The following is a 25532-nucleotide window of genomic DNA, read 5'->3' on the forward strand; positions in this document are numbered from 1 at the left end:
GCGTGTGTGACCATGCCCAGCTAATTTTTTGATTTAGTGTAGAGACGAGGTCTTGCAAAGTTGCCCAGACTGGTCTTGAACTGCTGAGCCCAGGCAATCTTCTCATCTCCGCCTCCCAAAGTGCTGGGATTACAGGCTTGAGCCACCACGCCTGGCCTCTATTTGTTTTTTTATAATGATGTCTCCTTTGAATTTCTCATTCAAATCATGAGTTGTTCTTTGATTTTGTTGAATTGTCTACCTATATTGTTTTGTATCTCATTGAATTTCCTTATGATTATTATTTTGAATTATTTTTCTATTTTATGTATTTTCTTATAATTGGGATATTACTGATTATTTTCCTTTGAATGTGTCATGTTTTCTTGCTTTTTCATGTTTAACTTGTCCCCATGTTGATTTCTACACATTTGGTTGAAAAGTCTCCTCTTTGTTTCATGGAGTAGGTGTTGTAGGAATAAGACTTATGGATAAGTCCTGAGGTGTCAACTTGGTGGAGTGCATGGGTTTTGGTTCTAGGTGGATGCAATAGTGTCATTTCTCTAGTTTGTTTTTCAGATGCAATCCATGCTAATGGCATTTGTGAGTTTCTCAGTGACCTAGACTGAGAGAGTTTGTGGCAACAGTGGTGCAGCTTTGCCAGGGATGAGCTTGCCTAGCTGTTTTTCAGGTTGGGGTGTATGTGTGCACACGGTGCATTTGGTGTGCTATGTTTGGGATCATCGAGTTGTTACTCTGGCCAGGAGCATAGTCAGGCAGTTGCTTGACAAACTTGGTGGTATACCTGCCAGGAGTGGGCCATGGAGCTATTTCTCAGACTTGGGACACGGGTGCAAAGCTGCTTGGTTAACCTGGGGTGTGTCTGCTATGGGCCACCCTTGGAGTTGTTTTTCCTGCCCAGGACATAGACACAAGGCTGTTCAGTTGGCTTGGGGAAGTTCCTACTAGGGGCAACCAATGGGGTTGTTTCTCAGCCCTGGTAGGCAGATACAAGCCTGCTCAGCAGGCCTGGGGGCAGAGTGTCTGCTATGGATAACCCACAGAACTGTTTCTGAAGCCAAGGGCGCAGCTGCATGACTGCTTGGTGAGCCTGGAGACATGTTTTCAGGGGTGGTTCACAGGGAGTTTCTAAGGCCTCTGACACTATCAAATGGCTTTTCCTACAACACCTACTCCATGGCTTCTGGGCTGGTGGTTTGTCTTCTGGGGTGGTCCATGGGGCTGCTTCTCCAGCTCTGAACATGAGTGCACAGCTTCTCAGCTGGCCTGGGGGTATGTCTATTGGGAGTGGGTACAGGGCTGTTTCTCAGATCTATGGCATGGCTGTGTGACGGTTCAACTGCCTTGGACGCATTTTCCCAAGGTATGACCTCTGGGGCTGTTGTGTAGGCCCAGGATGTAGGCACAGAGTTCTTTGGTCTTCCTGGGGGCATGTCTGTTGGGGAGGGCCCATGGAGCTGTTTCTCAGGTCTGGGACGCAAGGGCAAAGCTGCTTGGTTGACTTAGGGGCTTGCCCACCTGGGGTGACCTTGTTTCTCAGGTCTGGTATGCAGGTGCATGGTTGCTTGGATGGCCTGGGACATATCTGCCAGGGTTGGCCCACAGAGCTGTTTCTCAGGTGTGGCACATGGACTCTTAGATATTTGGTAGGCTTGGGGGCATGCCTGCCAGGGGCAGCCTACAGGACTCTTTTTCAGGCTCTTATGAGGCATGCAGAGCCCTTGATCAAGTCAAGAGTATGTCTGCGAAGGGTGGAGGACAGGTCTGCCGTAGGGCTATTTCTTAGGTCCTGAGTGTGGCTGTGTAGCCACTCTGCTGGTGGGGGGCATATCAGCTGTTAAGAGTCTAAGAGGCCTCTTCTGCTTGAAAGAGGGCGCACAGTGGTTTGACCAGCTGAAGGGCAGATTTGCTCTGGGTAGGACCAGTAAACTCTTCCTCCTGCTGGAAATGTGACTGCCGTAATTCTTTTCCCTGTCATAGCCAATCCTGAGCCCAGCCTCCACGCTGCTGGTGTGGTGGCATTCAGCCACCCATGCAGGTTTGGTGTAATGTAGCTGGAGACCCAGTGCTGGAGAGGTGCAGTGGTAACTGGCACCCACAGCAGGGCGCACTCCAGAGGTGGCTTTGGTCTCAAGGTGGCACCATGTCACAGCAGCTTGGCTTATAGGGGTTTGTGGGGTAGACTGGAGAGTGCACATCTTGTGCTCCTAAATCTGAGGCAATGCCACTGTACAAATACCTGACAACTCTCCAAACTGGGCTCAGGGCTTATGAGGACTATGGGATTCTCCTTTAGTCAAGACTGTAGGTATTTGCAGTGGCAATGGGGGCTGGTGAGGATCTTCTGTTTTCTTTTTTTGCAATGGGAAATGCCTCCTGACTCTAGGCAGATCAGATTTGGACAGGGAATATGGGACTGCCGAGGCCATGTCCCTTCACACTGCTCTCCTGGACTTTCAACCTTTGTGGGTGTCTCCACACCCCCGCTGTACTCCAGCACTTTCCCTTTGACACTCCAGTCAAATCTTAGTTTGTTTGTTGCCTTGGCTTTTTCTTGGAAGGAACGAATGCCAGGTGTCTCTAGTTAGCCATCTTGCTCCATACTCCTGTGGTTCTGGAGATAATGAAAATTATCTTTTAATTCCACTTTCCCACAAACTTTATGAAGTCCTCTCATGCATACAAAAATATTCATCTTTTTTTGTGTGCAGATCTATGGATGTTGACAAATACATACACTTAGATGTACACTGCTGCCACATTCAATATATAGAATACTTTCATCACTCTAGAAGATTTCTTTGTGCTTCACTGATCTGCTTTCTGCCACTAAAGATTAGATTTGCCATTTCTAGAGTTTTCTTTAAGTAGAATCTTGCAGAAAGTAATCTTACTTTTGTGTCTGGCTTCTTTCTATCATAATGTTTTCGAGATTCAACCAGATCATGTGTACAGTAGTACTCCTCTATATGCCATTTTGCTTTTCATGGTTATAGTTACTTATGGTCAATCATGGTCCAAAAATATTAAATTCTAGAAATAAGCCATTTATAAGTTTTAAATGCTCATTATTCTGAGTAGCATGATTAAATCTTGCACCATTTTGCTTCATCCTATTCAGGGCATAAATCATTTCTTTGTCTAGTGTACAATACAATGAGATATTGAGAGAGAGAGAGAGAGAGACACTTTCATATAACTTTCATTACAATATATTGTTATAATTGTTCAATTTTATTATTAGTTACTGTTGTTAATCTCTTGCTGTGCCCAATTTACAAATTGAACTTTATCATAGGCATATATGTATAGGAAAAAACATAGCATATATAGGATTTGGTACTATCTGTGGTTTTAGACATTCACTGGAGGTCTTGTAATATATCCACCATGAATAAGAAGGGGGCTTCTGTATTAATGTGTTTTGCTGACTAGTTTCCATTGTCTACTTATACTATACTTTATTAGTTTGTCTGTTACTGGATATTTGGGTTGTTTCCAGTTTTTGGCTAATTTATGTAAAGCTGCCATGAACATTCCCTGTTCACAATTTTGTGTGGACATATGCTTTCATTTCTCTCAGGTAATGCCAAAAATTAGAATTGCTGGGTCATATTGTAAATAGTAAAGAAAATGTCAAATGGGTTTCCAAAGTGATTTTACCATTTTACATTCTTATTAGCATTGCATCAGAGTTCCAATTGTTCTATATCCTTACTAATGCTTGATGTGGTCAGTCTTTTTCATGTTAGTTATTCTGCTGGGTGTGTTGTGGCATCTCCTCATTTGATTTTAATTTGTATTTTCCTGATGTCTAAGCGTGTTGAGTATTGCTTATATACTAACTGGCCATTTATACAAATCTTTTTATGTTAATTTTTTTTTCTTATTTAAAATTGGGTATTGTCTTCTTATTGAGTTGTAAGTTTTTAATATATCTGAATATAAGCCCCTTTTCAAATACATATATGTATTGTGAACATTTTCTCCCATTCTGTTGTTTGTGCTTTCATTTTCTTAATGATATCTTTAGAAAAGCAAATTTTATTTTATTTTAATTTATTTTTTTGAGCTGGAGTCTCACTCTGTCACCCAGACTGGAGTGCAGTGGCTGCTCCCAGCCACTGCAGCCTTGACCTGCTGGGCTCCGGCGATCCTTCCACCTCAGCCCTCCAAGTAGCTGGAACTACAGATGCGCGGTACCACGCCCGGCTAATTTTTGACTTATTGTAGAGATGAGGTGTCACCGAGTTGCCCAGGTGGGTCTTGAGCCCGATGGCTTAGGCAATCCACTCACCTCAGCCTCCCAAAGCGCGGGATTACAGGCTGAGCCACCGAGCCCGGCGATTTTATTTTATTTTTTAAAAATGCTAGTTCATGTCTTTTATTAACTTATATGCAATTACTTGTCTTCTGGTTTGTTGATGCAATAAGTCAGACAACATTTGCCACAATAATATCTGTCAAAGTGGCTGACCATAAAAACTCCAGCACCACATTCATCTGAAGGGTACTCTCAACAAAGGCGACTAATTTTGCCATTCTCATCCACCTTATGGTATTTCAGGACTTCTTTCTCTTATGCTTATTCTTCTTGGGAGTGATGTAAGACTTCTTCCTTTTCTTAGCACTGTCATGAAGTCTCAACACAAGATGAAGAGCAGACTCCTTTTGAATGTTGCAGTCAGATTGAGTACGCCCATCTTCCAGTTGCTTGCCAGCAAAGATTAGTCTTTGCTGATCAGGAGGAATTCCTTCCTTATTCTGAATCTTGGCCTTTACATTTTCTGTTGTATCCAAGGGTTCAACCTTGAGTGATGGCCTTCCCTGTAAGGGTTTTCATGAAAATCTGTATCTTCTTGCGTTGGTCCTACCGCAGATGGCAGATCGAAAAGCGCAGATTTTATTTTTGATGAAGTCCAATTTGTCATTTAAAAAAATGATTTGTTTTTTGTGTGTGTCCTATCTAAAATATTTTTCTTTACTTTAAAATATCCCATCTTTTCTTTCAAAAGTTATTTATATATATATATATTTTTTTTAAACTTTTTTTGGAGACAAGGTCTCACTCTGTCACCCACTCTGTCCATCTGGAGTGCAGTGACATGATCATAGCTCACTGCAGCCTTAACCTTCTTGGCTCAAGTGATCCTCTTGCCTTAGCATCCCCTATAGCTGGGACTACAGGTACGTGTTACCATGCCTGGTTAGTTATTTTATTTTATTTGAGACATGGGGTCTTGCTACATTTCCCAGGCTGGTCTTGAACTCCTGGACTCAAGCACTCCTCCTATTTTGGCCTCACAAAGTGTTGGGATTACAGGCATGAGCCACCATGCCCAGCTGAAAACTTTTACATTTAGGTCTTTGATCAATTTCAGGTCAATTTTATGTGAATGACATGAGGTAAGGTTCAAGACTCATTTTTCCCCTATATGATATGCAGTTGCAGCTCTGCTTATTGAAAAAAAATTACCCTGTCACCTTTGTCGAAAGTCAATTGACCATATATGTGTGAGAGTGTATTTTTGGACTTTTTAATTCTATTCTATTAACCTATATGTCTCTCCTCATGCCACTGTGGCACTACCTTCGTTACTGTAGCTCCATAGTAAGTCTTGAATTGGAGTACACAAACCTTCCAATATTATCTTTTAAAAATTATTCTAGTTATACTAGGTCTTTCCCATATCCTATATATTCAGGAAGAAGGTTGCACATATTTTCAGATCATGTTTTTTGATTTTTTGAAGTTCCTTGTTATAATATGAACCAGCAATTTTACTGTTCTGTGAAATTTCTATATACAAAATGATCTGGATTCTTTTCTTTCACCATATACAAAAATTAACTCAAAATGGACCAAATACCTAAATGTAAGAGCCCAAACTCTAAAACTTCTAGCAGGAAATATAGGAAAAAAATTTCTAAGATATTGGATTTGGCAATGATTTCTTGGATATGACACCAAAAACAGAGGCAACTACAAAAAATAGACAAATGATATTACATCAAAACTTTTGTGCATCAAAGGGTAAAAATCAACAGAATAAAAAGCAACCTATAAGTGGGAGAAAATATTTGAAAATTATATCTCTGATACCCAGATATCCTACGACTCAACAGCAAAAAAATCAAATAACCCAATTAAACAACGAGCAAAGGGCTTGAATAGACATCTCTCCAAAGATGATACACAAATGTCTATCAAGCATATGAAAAGATGCTCAATATCACTAATTGTCAGAGAAACACAAATCAAAATGACAATGCAATATTACATTACACTCATTAGGACAGTTATTATTTATTTATTTTTAATTTTAAAGCTGTGGAGTACAGTTCAGGATTAGGTATACAAGTAGTCATCGTACAGATAAAGTTTGGATCCCCCTTTGGTCCCCACTTTGCCTGGTTTGAGATCAGGTACCCTTATTGATGTTCTGTTCCCACTGCTCGCCACTCCGGCAGTATCCCGCTACTGCCAATCCCTTTCTTATAGTATTATGGTAAATGTTCAGGGTCTGCTTATGAGTGAGAAAATGTGATACTCTGTTCTTTGTTTTTGTGATAGATCACTGAGTATGATAGACTCTAAATCCATCCAGGTTGCTGTGAAATCCATATGTTTGTCCTTCCTTATGGCTGCATAATATTCCAGGACAGCTATTATTTAAAAACAAATAAACAAACAAAAACAGAAAATAGCAAATGTTAGAGGGGATGTGGAGAAGTTGGAACCTTTGTGGACTGTTGGTCAGAATGTAAACTACTACATACAACTCCTATGGAAAACAATATGATGATTCCTCAAAAAATTAAAAATAGAACTACTATATGTCCCGTCAATCTCACTTGGTATATTTTTTAAAAGAATTGAAAGTAGGGCTGGGCGCGATGGCTCAAGTTTGTAATTCCAGCACTTTGGGAGGCTGAGGCGAGTGGATTGCCTGAGTCCAGGGGTTCAAGACCAGCCTGGGCAACTTGGTGAGACCTCATCTCTACAATTAAAACAAAATTAGCCAGGTGTGGTTGAGCGTGCCTGTAGTTCCAGCTACTTGGAAGACTGAGGCGGAAGGATCGCCTGAACCCAGCAGGTCGAGGCTGTGGTATCCATGAGCATACCACTGCACTCCATCCAGCCTGGGTGACAGAGTGAGACTCTGACTAAAAAAAAAGAATTGAAGGCAGAGTCTTGAACAGATATTTGCATGTCTATATTCATAGCAGTATCATTCACAATAGTCTAGAGGTAGAAGCAACCCAAATGTCCATCAATGGATGAATGGTTAAAGAAAATGTGGTATATAGATACAATGCAATATTATTCAGGCATAAAAAGGAATACAGCTCTGACATATGCTGCAGCATTGATGAGTTTAACACTGAAATGATCCAATATTGTGTCATCCCACTTATATGAGCCATCTAAAATGGTTAATTTTTTGAGGAACTGACCCACTATTTTTATACAGTATCTGTAACATTTTTACATTCCCACCATCAATGCACAAGAGTTCCAATTTTTTCAAATCCTCATCAATACTTATTATTTTTTATATAGCCATCTTAATGGGTATAAAGTGATATGTCATTGTGGCTTTGATTTGCATTTTCCTAATGATTAGTGATGTTGAGCATCTTTTCATGTGCTCTTTTTTCAGTTGGAGTCTCACTCTGTTGCCCAGGCTGGAGGGCAGTGGCACGCTCTGGGCCACCACAGCCTTGATCTGGTGGGCTCCGGTAATCCTTCCGTCTCAGCCTTCCAAGTAGCCAGAACTACAGGCGTGTGCTACCACACCAAGATAATTTTTAATTTAATTTAGAGACGAGGTCTAGCCAAGTTGCCTGGCTGGTTCTCGAACCCTTAGACTCAGGCAATCCACTTGCCTCGGCCTCCCAAACTGCTAGTTTTCTTTGATTTATGGTACAGATGAGGTCCCACCAAGTTGCCTAGGCTGGTTTTGAACCCTTGGGCTCAAGCAGTCCTCTCACCTTGGCCTCCCAAAGTGCTGGGATTATAGGCATGAGCCACTGCGCCCGGGCCATTTGTATATTTTCTTTGGAGAAATATCTGCTTAAGTCTTCTGCCCATTATTTAATTGAGTTTTTTTGGGGGGATTATTGAATAGTAGGAGCTGGTTTTGCATTCTTTTATGATATGGCCAGTCAGGAAGCCACAAGAGGAGACAGAAGAGGTTTAGGAAAAATAAAAGGTTATTGTATTCACAGGTCCTAGAGACAGGAAGAGTGGCACAGTGTACTATGCAGGGCCTCATGGGAAAGACCCGGGGGGTTAGGAGACAGAAGACATGACTGAGAAAAAAAAGCTTTAGGTCAGGAATTTATTAGAGTTTACATAGGAAAGGCAAGGCAGAGCAGGGCGAGCAGTTTAGAATTGGCAGTTTGAATAATTTTGGTGGACATTGGACTACAGAAGTGATTCCTAGTTTTCTGGCACCTGGCCCTGGGATGGTTAAGTCAGAGGAATATTGCCTCTTGGGATATGCAGTCCTGATAGGGTAGGTATGATTGTAGATGGGTTAGTTTTGGTGTCAAGGGAATACTGGTACCTTTGTTATCTCCAAGTATTGACTGGCTAGCAAGTCTCTCTCCACCTAGAAAGGTTTTTTAAGAAGTAAAACTATCATAATATGTAGAAAATAAAAATATATACAGTGCTGTTATTTATATATAATTATGTGTATTTGATATTAATACTATATAGATATATGATTTGCAAATATTTTCACTCATTTTGTGGGTTGCTTTTCCACACTGTTGACAAGTGTCTCTTTATGCACAGATATTTTTACAATTTTGAGGAACATTTATTTGTTTTTTATTTGTACTTTTGGTCTCATATCCAGGATTGTCAAATTCAGTCATAAAGCTTTCCTATGTTTTCTTCCAGGAGTTTTATAGTTTTGGGTCTTATATTTAGGTCTTTGGTCAATTTTAAGTTAATTTTTGCATACAACTTGTGGTAAGGGTTCAGGCTTTCTCTAGATGCATGTGGGTATCTAGTTTTCCCAATACCAACTCCAAGAATGTCTTTTCTCCATTGCATGGTATTGGCACCCTTGTAGAAAATCATTTAATCATATATAGGGGTGTTTATTTCTGGACTCTCTATTTTATTTTATTGGTCTATATTTCTGTCTTTATGTCCATAACACATTGTTTTGATTATTGTAGCTTTGTAATAAGTTTTAAAATCAGAATATGTGAGAAATTTTGGGTATTTGGGGATTAATATGGAGATTCCATATTAATTTTAAGATATTTTTCTGTTTATGAAAAAGATGCCTCTGGGACTTTAATAGGGATTATATTGAATCTGCAGGTAGCTTTGGGTAGTTTGGACATTTTAACAATATTAAATTTTCTAATTCATGAATATGTGATTTGCTTCCATTTATTTGTATCTTTAATTTTTGGGGGGCAAAATTTTGTACTTTTTGGCGTTCATGTCTTTTGCCTTCTTGGTTAAGTTTATTTCTAAGTATTTTATTATTTTTTATGCTATTATAATTGAGATCACTTAAAATTTTTTCAAATTGTTTATTATTAGTGTATAGAAATGCTATAGATTTTTGTGTGTTGCAACTTTGCTGAATTCATTTATTAGATCTAACAGATTTGTTAGTTTTTTTGTCTGTGGAATCTTTATAGTTTTCTACATATGAGATTATGTTGTCTGTGAACAGAGATAATTTTACTTCTTCCTTTTAAGTCTGAATGCTTTTTATTTCTTTTTCATGGTTAATTGCTCTGTCTAGAATTTTCAATATTCTGTTGAATTAAAATGGTGAAAGAGGGCATTCTTTTCTTGTCCTTGATCTTAAAAGAAAAAACTTTCAGCCTTTCACCATTGAGTTGAGTATAATGTTAGCTATGGTTTTAAAATATAAGAAAGGGTTTGGCAGTAGGGAAACACTGCCAGGGGATGGGGGTGGGTCACATAAGATCAGTGAGAGTGCCTGATTTCATTTTTTTTTGAGTTGGAGCCTCACTCTGTCGTCCAGACTGGAGTGCAGTGGCACACTCCTGGTCACTGCAACCTTGACCTGCTGGGCTCTGGCGATCCTTCCACCTCAGCCTTCCAAGTAGCTGGAACTACAGGTGTGTGCTACCACACTTGGCTAATTTTTAAAATTTACTGTAGAGATGAGGTTTCACCAAGTTGCCCAGGTGGGTCTCGAACCCTAGGGCTCAGGCAATCCACTCACCTCAGCCTCCCAAAGTGCTGGGATTACAGGCTGAGCTACCGAGCCTGGCTGGGTGCCTGATTTCAAAACAGATGAAGTGGGGCCCAAAGGGATCCCTAAACTTTACCTATATTATGATCTCTTATCTACTGCATCCTGAATTGTACCCCAGATCTTCAAAATACATAAAAATAATAAAATAAAATATATGACCTTTACATTTTGAGGTTGTTCTCTTCTATTTATAGTTTGTTGAAAGTAGGAATAGTTATTTTGAAAGGATGTTTTAACAGATGCTGGAGAGGATGTGGTAAAAAGGGAACACTTCTACACAGTTGGTGGGATTGTAAATTAGTACAGCCTCTGGGGAAAACAGTTTGATGATTACTAAAAGATCTAAGAATCGACTTTCCATATGACCCTGCAATCCTCCTAGTGGGAATATACCCGGAGGAACTCAGATCACTCTACGAAAAAGATACCTGCACAAAATATTTATTGCAGTATTGTTCACAACAGCAAAAACATGGAACCCGTGCTGCCCACGGATTGGATAAAAAAAAGTGGTACATGTATATGATGGACTATTATACAACCATAAAGAAGGACAAAATTATGAACTTCATAGTAACTTGGATGGACTTTAGAGTATATAATACCAAATGATCTATTACAGAAGCAAAGAACTGAGTATCACATGTTGTCAATCATAAGCAGACCTTGAGCAATTATTGTAATACTATGAGAAAAGGATTGGCAGTAGTGGGAAACTGCCAGGGGAGGGGATGGGATTGGCATTAGTGGGAATCTGCTTGGGGTGGAGGGGTACACCTCATCAACAAGAGTACCTGCATAATGAACATTTGTATACCTAATCCTGAATTGTACCTCACATCTTTAAAATAAAAAAATTTTTAAAAAGGTATCTTATTTTTTATTTTTCTTGAGTTAGAGTCTCACTGTGCCACCCAGGCTAGAAGGCAGTGGCACATTCTTGGCCACTGCAGCTTTGACCTGCTGGGGTTAGATGATCTTTCTGCCTCAACCTCCCATGTAGCTGGAACTACAGGCAAATGCCACCATGCCTGGCTAATTTTTAAAAAATTTATTACAGAAGTGAGGTCTTGCCAAGTTTTCCAGGCTGGTCTCGTACTTGCAGGCTCAGGCAATCCTCTCACCTTTGTCTCCCAAATTGCTGGGATTGTAATTGTGAGCCACCGTACCCAGACAGGGTGTTTTATTTTGCCAAATGCCTTTCCTCATCCTCATGTGGCTTTTTTTTAAACTTCATTATATTAATGTGGTATATTATTATTATTATTTTTGTATGTTGAACTATCCTTGCATTCCAGGAATAAATTTCACTTGGTCATGGTTTATAATCATTTTAATATGCTGATAAGTTATTGACAATTTTTACATCAATGTTTTTAAGGGATATTGGCTTGTAGTTTTGTTTTTTGTTTTTGTTTTTTACTTGAAGTTTCTTTATCAGGCTTTGGTATCAGGTAATGCTGGCCTCAGAATGAGTTAGAAGTGTTCCCTTTTCTTAGTATTTTGGAAGTTTCAGAAAGATTACTGTTCTTTAAATTTGTTTGGTAGAATTCACCAGTAAAACCATCTGATCCAGCCATTTTGTAGTGAGATTTAAAATTACTGATTCAATATTCTTACTATTTATAGGTCTGTTCAGACTTTCTTCATGATTCAGTCTTGGTAGGTTGTATGTTTCTAGGAACTTGTCCTTTTTTTTTAGTATTCAACTTGTTGGTGTACAATTGTTGATAGTACTCTCCTATAGTCATTTTTATTTCTGTAGAACTGGAAGATACCTCTACTTTTTACTTATGATTTTAATAATTGAAATATTTTCTCTTTTTTTAGTTAATCTAGCTAAATATTTGTCAATTTTGTTAATTTTTTTGAAGAAGCAACTTTTGGTTTGATTTTTTTCTATCACATTTAATTTTATATTTTATAATAAAATATTTATGATTATCTCCCTCCTTCTGCTAGCTTTGGGTTTACTTGCTATTATTTTTCTAGTTTGTTAAGGTATGTATATATTTAGGTTGTTGATTTGAAATCTTTCCTCTTATTAATGTTATTACTTATAATCATAATTTTTTCCTGTAGAACTGCTTTTGCTACACCTCATAATTTTTGGTATGCTGTATTTTACTTTTTTGAAACAATATTTTTTGTCTCAAGATATTTTTATTTTCCTTTATGATTTTCTCTTTAACTTATTGGTTGTTTAACAATGCGTTAATTTTCACGTTTGTGCATCTTCCAGATATTCTTTTGCTCCTGATTTTCATTCCTGTGATACTTGGTGTGATTTTAATGTTTAATAAATTTATGAAGACTTTTTAAAAAAACTTAATATATTGCTTATTCTGGAGAATTAAATGTGTGTCCTGCTAATATTGGGTGGAGTGTTCTGCATATGTCTATTAGGCCCACTAGGTTTGTGGTGTTCAAGTCTTCAATTTCCTTATTGAAGTCAGTTCTAGCCATTATTGAGAGTGGGATATTGAAGTCTTATTATTATTGTAAAGTTGTCTATTTCTCTTTTTAATACGGTCAGTTTGCTTTACACATTTTGGAACTCTAATGTTTGATAACCATTTTGTCTTCATGGTAAATTGATCCTTTTATCAATAAATAATGCTCTTTTTTGTTTCTTGTAACTGTTTCTCTCTCTCTCTTTAACGTTTTCTTTACTAATCTTCTCAGTATCATTCCAATTTTAGTATTTGGGCTGCTGAAGCAAGCATTGTGATAGTTTTTGACTTAAAGTCTATTTTATTGGATAGTATAGCCAACTCTGCTCTCTTTTGGTTATTGCTTACATATATTATCTTTTTCCATCTTTTCACTTTCAACTTGTGAGTTCCTTAGATCTAAAGTGAGCCTCTTGTAGATAGCATTTAGTGGAATAAGGCTTTTAAAAAATCCTGTCAATTTACGCCTTTTGATTGGAGAGTTTAATCCACTTACATTTCAAGTAATTACTAATAGAGACGGAATTCCTTTTGCATTTTTGTTGTTTTCTAGATGCCTTATAGCTTTTTAATCCCTCATTTATTTTTTACTATATTACATTGGGTTTAATTTATTTTTGTAATGACATATTTTATTTAATTTGTTTTTGTGTGTATTTCATATTTATTTGCTTTATGGCTATCATACAACATACAATTTATGGCTACTTATTTTGAGTTGATACAAATTTAATTTTGATTGTATACAAAATTAGCTCACCCCATTTTGTTATTTATGTCACAAAGTCACCTTTATATATTGTGTACCTATCACCACAGATTTATAATTATTTTTACAATTTTTTATTTAAAACCCTGTAGCAAAAGAAGTAGAATTACACAGAAGCCCAAATCCAGGACACAGAAGACAAAAAGATAATACAAAAAATCAAAGAAACAAAAAGCTAGTTCTTTGAAAGGATAAACAAGATTGATGGTCCCCTAGCCAGACTGACCAAGAAGAAGAGAGAGAAAGCCTAAATAAACTCAATCAGAAACAAAAGATGAAGTCACAACTGTCCCTGAAGAAATACAAAAGATTATCAGAGACTACTATGTACAATTGTATGTAAGCAAATTTGAAAACCTAAAGGAAATGGAGGACTTTCTGATACCACACAACCTCCCTAGGTTGAAACAAGAAGAAACTGAGACGCTAAATAGACCAATAACAGTCAAGGAAATTGATTATGTTGTAAGAAAACTACCTACAAAAAAAGTCCTGGACCAGATGGCTTTCCAGCAGAATTCTACAAAACATACAAGGAGGAGCTGATACCAATCCTATTGAAAGTATTCCAGGCAATTGAGAAAGATGGAACTCTCCCCAAATCATTTTTTGAAGTTAATACCACATTGATACCCAAGCCTGGTGAAGACCCAACAAAGAAAGAGAACTACAGGCCAATATCTTTGATGAACATAGATGCCAAACTTCTCAACAAGATCCTAGCAACCTGGATTCAACAACACATCTCAAAAATCATCCATCATGACCAAGTAGGCTTCATCCCTGGGATGCAAGGCTAGTTCAACATTTGTAAGACCATAAATGTAATTAAATACATCAATAGACATAAAAACAGAAATCATATGATTATATCATTAGATGCAGAAAAAGTTTTTGATAAAATCAAGCACCCTTTTTGATAAAAACCCTCGAACATCTAGGTATAGGTGGAACATAACTCAAAATAGTAAAATCCATCTATTGAGAAACCCACAGCCAGCATACTCTTAAACAGACAAAAATTGGAACCATTTCCCCTGAAAACTGGAACAAGACAAGGATGCCCACTCTCACCCCTTCTGTTCAACATAGTTTTGGAAGTTCTAGCTAGAGCAATCAGAGAAGAGACGGCGATCAGGGGTATCCAAATAGGAAAAATGGAAGTCAAACTCTCTCTCTTTGCAGATGACATTATTGTGTACCTTGAAAACCCAAGAGAATCTGCCAAAAACCTTGCACTGATAAAGGACTTTGGCAAAGTCTCAGGGTATAAAATAAATGTACAAAAGACAATCGCATTTCTATATGCCAATAATAAACAAACAGAAACCCAAAATAAAAAGCACAATTGTATTTACAGTAGCCACAAAAAAATTAAATACCCTGGCATCTTCCTAACCAGAGATGTAAAAGACATTTACAATGAAAACTACAAAGAAAACTGCTCAAAGAAATCAAAGATGACACAAACAAGTGGAAAAATATTCCATGCTCATGGATTGGAAGAATCAACATTGTGAAGATTTCCATTTTACCTAAGGCAATCTACAGATTTAATGGAATACCCATCAAATTACCAGCAACATTCTTCTCAGATCTAGAAAAAACAATACAGGAATTCATATGGAAATGTAAATGACCACAAATCACCAAAACAATCCTCAGCAAAAAAAAAAAAGCAGGCGGTATAACACTCCAAGACTTTATGCTATGAAGCTACAATAATCAAAACAGACTAGTATTGGTACAAGAACAGGCATATAGACCAATGAAACAGGATAGAGATTCCAGAACCAAAACTTCAATTTCTCAACCAACTCATCTTTGACAAAGCCTCCACCACCCACTACTGGGGAGAGGAGAACCTATTCAGTAAATGGCACTGGGAAAACTGGCTAGCCACATGCAGAAGATTAAAACAGGACCCCTACCTATCCCCATACACAAAGATTAACTCTAAATGGATCACAGACCTAAATGTAAAACCTTTCACTGTAAGAACCTTAGAAAATGCAGGAGACACTCTCATGGAAGTTGGAACTGGCAACCAATTCCTGATCAAAACCCGAAGTACCCAGGCCTAAGAGATAAGATAGACAAATGAGACCTCATTAAACTGATAAGCTTTTGCAAAGCCAAAGAAACCATCAAGAGAGCAGGGAGACAGCCCACAGACTAGGTAAAAAATATTTGCCAACTCCAAGTCTGACAAAGGCCTAACATCAAGGATCTACAAGGAACTCAAACGTGCTGAAAATAAAAAAACAGTGCTATTACAAAGTTTGCTAAAGATATGAATAGACACTTCTCAAAAGAAAATATGAGAGGCCAACAGATATATGAAAAAATGTTCAGCCTCACTAGTCATCAAGGAGATGCAAATTAAAACTGCGCTGAGATACCACCTAACTCCAGTCAGAATGGTCATCATCAATAATTAACAAAATAACAGATACTGGAGAGTATGTGGCAAAAAGGGAACACTTCTACACTGTTGGTGAGAGTGCAAACTAGTTCAGCCTCTGTGGAAATCAGTGTGGTGATTCCTAAAAGTTCTAAAAATCGACCTTCCATATGACCCCGCAATCCCCCTACTGGAAATATACCCAGAAGAATTCAGGTCACTCTATAAAAAAGATACTTGCACATGCATATTTATCAAAGGATTGTTCACAATAGCAAGAACATGGAACCAGCCAAGCTGCCCATTGAAAGAGAACTGGTTAAAAAAAAATGTGGTACATATACACAATGAAATACTATGCAGCCATAAAGAAGAGCAAAATCATGAACTTCACAGCAACCTGGATGAAATTAGAGTTTATAATACTGAGTGATCACTCACAGAAACAAAGAGCTGAGTATCCCATGTTCTCACTCATAAGTGAACCTTGAACAACTACTGTATTTCTATAAGAAAGAGATTGAGCTGGGCTCAGTGGCTTAGCCTGTAATCCTGTGCCTTTGGGAGGCTGAGGTGAGTGGATTGCCTGAGCCTGCCAGTTCGAGACCCGCCTGGGCAGGCGAGACCTCATCTCTACAATAAATCAAAAAATTAGCCGGGCGTGGTAGTGCACGCCTGTACTTCTGGCTACTCGGAAGGCTGAGGCGGAAGGATCGCCGGAGCCCAGCAGGCCGAGGCTGCAGTGTCGGGAGCAGCCAGTGCACTCCAGTCTAGGCGACAGAGTGAGACTCCAACTCAAAAAAAAAAAAGAAAGAGATTGAAAGTGGCGGAAAACTGGGGAGGGGGTAAGAGGATGGGGAGGTGGGATTGACAGTAGAAGATATCTGCCTGGGGAAGGGGGGTCACACCTCATTGATAAGGATAACTGCAAGGTGAATATATGTATACCTAGCCCTGAATTGTATGCCACAATTTTCAATAAAAATTAAAAGAGGAAAAGAACAATCACATTGGCCATCAATGAAAAAAAAAAGTAGAATTACAGATTCTTAGATGGGATTTTAGATCATTGATTTTAAAGCACTTGCAAGTACAAATTTCTTTCCAAATACATTTTTAACTATATCCCTCAAATTTTTATATGTTGCAGTTTTACTTTAATTAAGCTTAAAGTGTTGTATTATTACTATTGTGATTTCTTTTTTTTGAACCTTCACATTTATTGACTGTTCAGTGTCACAATGGACAGTTTCACAGAACAGAAATAAGACAGTCCAAGACAGTGAAGTGTAAAATTATAGCAGTCAGCTTAACACTCTTCACCCTCATCTTCTCCCTCAGCATTATCTGCTCCAACCTCCTCATGATCCTTCTCAAGGGCAGCCATGTCCTCATGGGCCTCAGAAAACTCTCCTCCTCCATTCCCACCTATGTACCAGTGAACAAAGGCACACTTGGCATACATCAGGTCAAACTAGTGGTCTAAGTGAGCCCAAGATTCAGCAAAGGCTGTGGTGCTGCTTATTATGCACACAGCTTTTTGTACCTTGGCTAGGTTTCCACAAGATATCACAGCAGGAGGCTGGTAATTAATGCCAATTGTGAAGTTGGTGGGGTATCAATCAACAAAATGGGTGGTACACTTGGTCTTGATGGAGGTAATGGTAACATTGACATCTTTGGGAGCCATGTCATTATGATACAACAGGTAAAAAGCCATGATAAGCGTTACATTTCACCATTGTAATGTAATGTAATGTAAAGCAAGCATTAATGATCTCTCTTACAGTGAGCTGTTCATGATAGACTTTCTCAGCAGAGATGACAGGAGAATATGTTGGCCAGAGGGAAGTGAATATGGGAGTAGGTCACTAGGTTGGTCTGGAATTCTGTCGGTCAACATTCAAGGCTCCCTCAAATCTGAGGGATGCAATGGTGGAGGACACAATCTGGTTAATAAGTCGGTTAAGGTTAGTGTATGTTGGGCACTCAATAACCAGTTTTCTATGACAGATGTCATAAATGGCCTTGTTATCTACCATGAAGGTAAATCAGAGTGTTCCAGGGTGGTGTGAGGATGGGGTTGTAGGACCCAACTACAGCTGTGGAAACCTAGAGGGTGGGAAAATGGAGAACTCCAGCTTAGACTTCTTTCCATAATCAACAGAGATGTTCCATCAGCAGTGAGGTGAACCCAAAACCAGTTCTCTCATCCAAGCTGTAGAAAACCACAAAGCCCAGAGACTTGTGCAGTGATCTGCCAAGCTTGTGAATTTGGTCCAAGACAAGGTCAATGTTATCCTTGCCGATGGTATAGTGTTCTTGGGTATAGTTATTGGCAGCATCTTCCTTGTCTCTGATGAGCTGTTCCTGGTAGAAGAGCTGGTGGTAGATCCAGTGAAAACTTCATCAATGACCATGAGTTATAGGTCTACAAACACTGTCCTGGGTACATGCTTGCCAGTGCCCATATCACTGAAAAAAGTGTTGAAGAAGTCATCTGCTCCCTCAATGATCTTGTTACTTGGTATTTGGCCATCAGGCTGTGTGCCATGTGTCAGGCAGTAAAGCTCCCAGCAGGCATTGTCAATCTGTTCACCAGCCTGATTGATGTGGATAGAGATGCCCTCATGTGTAATGGGAACTTGAAGAGCTCTGTGGCACTGGAGAAAGCAAAGGGATGGCGGCAAGGATCTCCCACTAACAGATTACCAAGGAGTCTGGGGGAGAAGTGGTTGATTTCTTTCTTTACTCTTGTATTATTGAGAAATGTGATTTTAAAATTTGTGAATATTTGGGAATTTTTCAGATATTCTATTATACTGATTTCTAATTTAAATACATCCCAGAGATGTATTTTGCATGATTTTAATTCTTTAATTTTTTTTTTTTTTTTTTTGAGTCAGAGTCTCACTCTGTTGCCCAGGCTGGAGTTCAGTGCATGATCTTGGCCACTGCAGTCTTGACCTGCTGGGCACAGTTGATCCTTCCACCTCAGCCTTTTGAGTAGCTGGGACCATAGACACGTGCCATCACATCAGGCTAATTTTTTTATTTATTGTAGAGATGAGGTTTTGCCATGTTACCCATGCTGGCCTCGAACTCCTGAGATCAAACAATCCTCTCGCCTTGGCATCTCAAAGTGCTGAGATCACAAGCATGAGCCGCTGTGCCTGGTCGTCAATTCTTTAATATTTATTAGGATAAATTTTATTACCTAGCATATAGTCTATCTTGTTGAAAGAGAATGTGTATTGCTGTTTTGGGGTGGAATAGTCTGTAAATGCCAATTATGTACAGTTGATTAAAAATGTTAAGTGCTCTGTAGCCTTATTGATTTGTTGTCTACTTATTCTATTAGTTATAGAGCCAAGAGTGTTAAAATATTCAACTGTAATTATGAATTATTTTGTTTTATTTTTCAATTCTGTCAGTTTTTGATTCTTCTTCTTCTTTTTTTTGAGTTGAATTCTTACTATGTTGCCTAGGCTGGAGTGCAGTGGCACGCTCATGGCTACTGAAGCCTTGACTTGCTGGACTCAGGCAATCCTTCCACTTCAGCCTCCTGCCAAGTAGCTGTAACTACAGTCATGTGCTACCGTGTCTGGCTAATTTATGATTATTATAGAGATGAGGTCTAGCCAAGTGGCCCAGGCTGATCTCAAACTCCTGGGCTCAGGCAATACTTTTGCCTTCACCTCCCAAAGTGCTGGGACTACAGGTGTGAGCCACCACATTCAGCCTAATTCATGTATTTTGAAGCTCTGTTATAAATAGCATATTGATTTGCATGGATAGATGGACCCTTTATCATCATGAAATATTCCTTTTAATAGTCCTTGTTTTGAAGTTTGCTTTGTCTGATATTAACATAACCATTCCAGCCTTATTTTCTTTACTGATTGCATAATATATCTTTTTCTGTACTTTTATACTTATTTGTGTTTCAATATTTAAAGTGAGTTTTTAAATTTAAAGTTTAAATTAAAGTGAGCTTCAAAAATTCAGCATATAGTTGGGTCATGCTTTAAAAAAACTCTAATTTGACAATCTGTCTTTTAATTGAAATATTTAGATCATTTACACTTAATGCAATATTGACACAGGTTTAAGTCTACCATCTTGATATCTGTTTTCTGTTTCTTTCATCTGGCCTTTACCCACTGACTGCTATTTTTGGATTGAGTGTTTTTCTAGTATGCCTTTTAATTTCAACTATTGCTTTACTAACTAAATATCTTTCAAAACTTTTTATTAGGTACTCTAGGTTTTAAAATATACACCATTAACATCACAGGCTACCTTCAAATATTATACCATTTAATGTGAAATATAAGAATTTTACAATAATATACTCCCATCTCCCCCTTCCATACTATGTGTTTATACTTTACTTTTTTCTTGTGTTCCAAATATATTATTTTTGCTTCAGTCAATTATCTTTAAAGACATTTTAAAAGTGAAAAAAATCTTTTTTTGTTTTGTTTATATGAATGCTTCCATATAATTTTCTACTGCCTGAGGTATTTCTTTTAACATTTCTTGTAGCACAGATATGGTAGTGATGAATTATCTCAGCTTTTGTTTTCTGAAAATGTTTTTATTTGCCTTCATTTTTGAGATATATTTTCACTATATATAGAATTCTAAGTTGATAAATTTTTTTCTCAGCATTTTAAAGATGTTGTCTTATTGTTTTCTGGATTTCTGATGAGAGGTATAACATCATTTTCATCTTTGTTCCTCTGTACATATTATGTCTTTCCCTCTGGCTTTCAGGAATTTTGTTAAAATGTATTTTGGTGTGCTTTGCTTTATATTTATCCTGTTTGGCATTAGTTGAACTTCTTGGATCCATTGTTTTGTGATTTTTATCAAATTTGTAAAAATTTTTGGCATTGTTTTTTCAAAATTTTTTTGTGTTTATCTATCTCTCCTTCAGGGACTTCAATTATACGAATATTAAACTATCTGATGTTATTCCATAAGTAACTGAGACTGTTAATTTTTCAGTCTTTTTTCTGTTTTATGCTTTATTTTGATTAGTTTCTACTGTTATTTATTCAGTTATATAGTTATTTTCATCTGCAGTATTTAGTATGCAGTTATTCCTATTCAGTAAATGTTTTCATGAGTGGTTATATTTTTTATCTGATAATTTCATTTAAAAGAATAACTTACAAGACAGAATTAAGATGGCCGACATGGGGCAGCTAGAGTGTGTTTCTCTCATGGAGTAAACCAAGATAGCGTTTGCTCAGAACCGAGAGAGAAACAGGACCAGCAGCACACCCCACAACTCATCAAAGAAGTGATAATAACCGCATAGGGCAAAGAAGAGAAAAATCTATCAATTTGGGCTGTAACTAGCCAGACTCTCCTCTGGATAAGGCACAGACCACCGGCAACATACAGATGAAGTGGGGAAGGTGAGTGAGGAACATTTAGGAGTTCTGAACTACTGCAATGGACTTGGAGGGCTCCCTGAGTTTTGCAGGACTCCATTCCCACATGAGAAACTGCCTTACCCACACCTGTGCTCTGCTGAAACCCATGTGATTGGTGCAGAAAAAAAAATTCCTGTGCAACTCCAGCTACCATATTCCAGGAACTCAATCCTTGCTGGTAGCTGCTTTCTAGCCAGCCTGGGAGGGGATGGATCCCAGAGGCAAACTCCTTTTCTCATTATGTTTGTGCTTTTAAAACTAGTGAAGCACTTTGAATATATTTTTTAAAGTTCTTCTAATATCTTTGTTTGTTAATTATATTTTTGTCTTTTCAATAGGCTTGTGTCTATTGGTTATTTCCCCCCTTATTTGGGATCACATTTTCTTGCTGCTACACACGTCTAGCAATTTTGAATTGAATGTTAGACATTGCAAATTTTGTGCCATTAGTACTGTACTGCATTTTGCTGTGATCGTTTAAGAGCATTGGACTTTGTTCTGGCAGGCAGCTAAGCTACTTGCAGGTTAGCTTGATTCTCTTAAAGTTTGTTTTTAAATTTGTTAAAGGTAACTCTAGAGTAATCTTTCCTCTAAGATTAGTTTAACCCAACTAGTAAGAGCTGATCCTTTTGGGCCCTCTATTAAAAACCTTGTGAATTTGGTGAAGTCTCTCTACTCTTCCTGGTGAGAATTTGAATGATTCTAAGTTCAGATTGAGCTCTGGAAATTATCTGGCTTATAGCTCTTTAGTAATTATTCTTTCCCTAGGGTTTTGTCTTTCACTAGGTTTATGGAGTCTTACCATACACAGTTTGATATTTAGTCAAAGACTCAAAGGAATCCTCATGTACAAATTTGAAACTCATGCTCTGATAGCTCCTTGATATGATAGCTTCTCTTTCTTGATGTTCTGCACCACAAATTTTAACTACCTTACCTCCCCCAAATCCAATCTGTCTCCCCAATTCAGCAATATCCTCTGTGCTTTATTAGACTTCTCTTCCTTGTGCCACCAGAAATTGACTTCATGCAGAAAGTAGGAATAATTAAGGAGTTCACCTTGTTTGTTTCCCTTCACTCAGAAATCATGGTCTTATTACCTATTGTCTAATATCTGAAAACAGTTTCATATACTTTGTACAATTTCCTAATTGTTTATGGTAGTAGGGTAAGTCTAGACACTTATACACTGTTAATCCTTCATAGCTGGAAGTGCAAATAGTCTGGTGCTTTTGAACCTTTTCTCTCTTTTTTTGTTTTCTACTACTATCCCTAAGGTTAAGTTCTTTATCACTCCATTTTGATTATTGTAACAACCAGCTCCTTTAACCCACCAACTCGTCTGCCTAGTTGATCCATGTTTCTCCTTTGTTTCATCATGTTACATCCCATCACTTCCTTGCTCTAAAATACTTAGTGGCTCCTGTAATGAATATGTGTTGCTTTTGTTGCTCTTTTGTTTTTTTCCTTTGAGAACCATTCTTCCCTCATTCTATTGTAATGGAAATGGTAGTCTCTATTTCTTGCCCCAAAACTACATACCTACCCTACCCTGGCTGGCCAATCTTGGTACCTCCTTTCATAACAATAGTGATCATTCCAGGGGTAGATAGTGTTAATCATAGTCTTCTACAGCACTAATATATGGACATTGAAAGAGAGGTATTGAAAGACCAAGATGGAGTCAATATAGCCAAAGAGCAGTTATTTTAACATTGCTTAGCTTTGTCATGTTTTTCTGGCAGTTAACCTTAATTTACTCTCTAATCACTAGCCAAGGATGGAACCAGTTTCTCAGAAGTAGCTATTGATAATTGTTTTGCAACCCGTTCCCAGCTAGTTTCGTATTAATTAGCTTTTCTATTCCAAGTATTTGCCTAAACCAAGTTCATCTAATCAGCCCTTTGTAAACTTCATGACACAGACCCCATCACCATGGCAGCAGTCATGTGACTGGCCCACCCATCTGCCTGCCATCCATCACCTGACATCAGTACCTGTGTTTACCTGTCCCCTTCATGATGATGTGAAACAGACTACCACCCATTACCTTAATGACCTGACCCCACCAAAGGGAAAGTTGAAAGGCATTCAACATCAAGCAGCCATTCACCATTGCTTTGCTAAACTCTAGTCTGGCCGTGTGGTTCTTTGAGCTATGGCTGCCATGCTTTCCTAGCTTTGGCTCCTTTCTCTACCTCAGGAATGTGAATCTTTCCTCCTGCCGTTTACTTTCTAAATAAATTATATTTTCCAATCTAACTTTTGTGCAATTCTTTGCATCTTTCGTGCGGCACTGGATCACAGGCCCCTTGGTCTGACCTAACATCTTGGAGGCCCTGCTAGAATTTTGACCTAACAGGTATGCTCATCTGGTCTGGTGTGTTAGGCTGGGATAATGTGAATTTGGGGACATTAAGGATCATTTTCCTTTGCTTAACGGAGAAAGATGGACTGCAGTGGGAGAGAGGGAAATCAGTCCACGGAGTGAAGAAGGGCAAAGAGAAACAGAGCTAGAAGGAAAAAAATGAATGAAAGACAAAACACGTTGGGAATTCCCTAGAGCCACTCATGCATGAAACCTACAAATTCCCACACTTCCAAGTTCCTTGAACCAATTAATTTCCAATTAATTAATATAGTTTGTGTTGATATTCTTTTACTTGTTTCTGAATTTGGTTTAAGACAATTTCCTCTGTTTCTGTAATACAGTGTGGCTTTAGGAAAGCTACTCACTAACTCCAGAAGATTTTCCTGCACTTGGTGCTTTGTACTGACATCCCCACCAGGTGTATCATGCTATGCTTATCAAAATGTTAGTCAGAACATATCTTGGCACTGTGGAAGGAGTTCAAGCTTCAGAGCCAGGAATACCTGGGCTGAAGCTTTTTTTGCTGCCTATTAGCTGCGTGAACTGAAAGGTCAGTGCATGTATTCTATTTTCTTCCCAATTAAGAGGGGAGGAAAGGGGAAGAAGTGGAGAGGAAGTAGGCAGCCCCATGGAATCAGTGAGAATTACTTTGAGTAAGATAGAAGTTTGTTTCTTTCTCATATAAATTAACTCTGGAGGTAACTGATCCAGGCTTCACAGAGCCTTCAGGGAGCCATTTGTAACTTTTTCCTTCACCATCCTAACATGTGACTTTCATTCTAAAAGTCCTCCCTTTCTTATTGAAGTCACCTGGATCTAGGATGTGGACTTGGCATGTTAAACCCACCTAGGTACATGGAGAGATGGCTAGGGAAATGGACAGGCATTTTTCTGTGTTGGAAGTTTTCTTCTCAGAAGGAAGCTTTCCTATGCTCCTATAGTTCATCTCAGCAGAATCTTCCTGAGCAATTCCTGCTTTTTGAATTTCCAATAAATGGGAAGTGATAAAACCACAGACAACGTGATAGCAGCAATTGTGGTGGGTTGTAAGTTTTCTATCAGCTGAGGAAAATAGTGCTCAGCTTAACATGATTAGGCTTAAACATGCTTGTGAGGATGGCAAGGAAAGAGTGGATATAAGGAAGTCAAATGATTTGGGCGCTCTAGGAATATGGGCAAAGCAAAAGTCCAAGTTGGCTGGGCATGGTGGCTTATGCTTATAATCCCAGTACTTTGGGAGGCCAAGGTGAGCGGATTGCCTGAGCCCATGGGTTTGAGACCAGCCTGGGCAACTTGGCGAGACCTCATCTCTACAGTAAATTAAAAAATTAGTTGGGCATGGTGGCATGTGCTTGTAGTTCCAGCTACTTGGAAGGCTGAGGCAGAAGGATCGTCTGAGCCCAGCAGGTCGAGGTTGCTGTGGCTGTGTGTCACTGCACTCCAGCCTGGGTGACAGAGTGAGACTCCAACTCAAAACAAACAAGTAAACAAAAAAAAGTCCAAGTTCACACAGATGAGTGCATCTCAAAGGCTCCTTTCCCACCATCTGCCATGATTCTCACCATTCCTTTAGCATCTTTTTCTGGCCTCTCCTTTTCCATATCTTCAATCTTCGTAGCCTCTTATTTGTTCTCCAGCCTTCTGGTCCCACCTCCTCCAATCCATCTTCATAAATGAGCAAGAGGCATCTTCCAAAAACACAATTTTGTTATGTTGCTTTTCTGTTTTGGTGACTTGGAGGTTTTGTTTTGTATCATGGTTGCTATGTTTTTGCCATTAAGGCAAGTCTTAATAATTAAGTCTTCAGAATCCATGACTTCTAA

The 25532-nt window shown here is 38.5% G+C and overlaps 2 pseudogenes; both read right to left on the reverse strand.

Annotated features, from left to right (window-relative positions):
• Nucleotides 1–4402: 4402 nt before the first annotated feature.
• On the reverse strand, nucleotides 4403–6292 carry LOC110596496 (annotated as a pseudogene).
• Nucleotides 6293–17136: 10844 nt separating this feature from the next.
• On the reverse strand, nucleotides 17137–25310 carry LOC103269963 (annotated as a pseudogene).
• Between the last annotated feature and the right edge of the window lie 222 nt (nucleotides 25311–25532).

This window comes from Carlito syrichta, unplaced genomic scaffold, assembly GCF_000164805.1.
Source record: "Carlito syrichta isolate Samal-C Ts95f unplaced genomic scaffold, Tarsius_syrichta-2.0.1 Scaffold309650, whole genome shotgun sequence".
In the NCBI taxonomy this organism is placed as follows: Eukaryota; Metazoa; Chordata; class Mammalia; order Primates; family Tarsiidae; genus Carlito; species Carlito syrichta.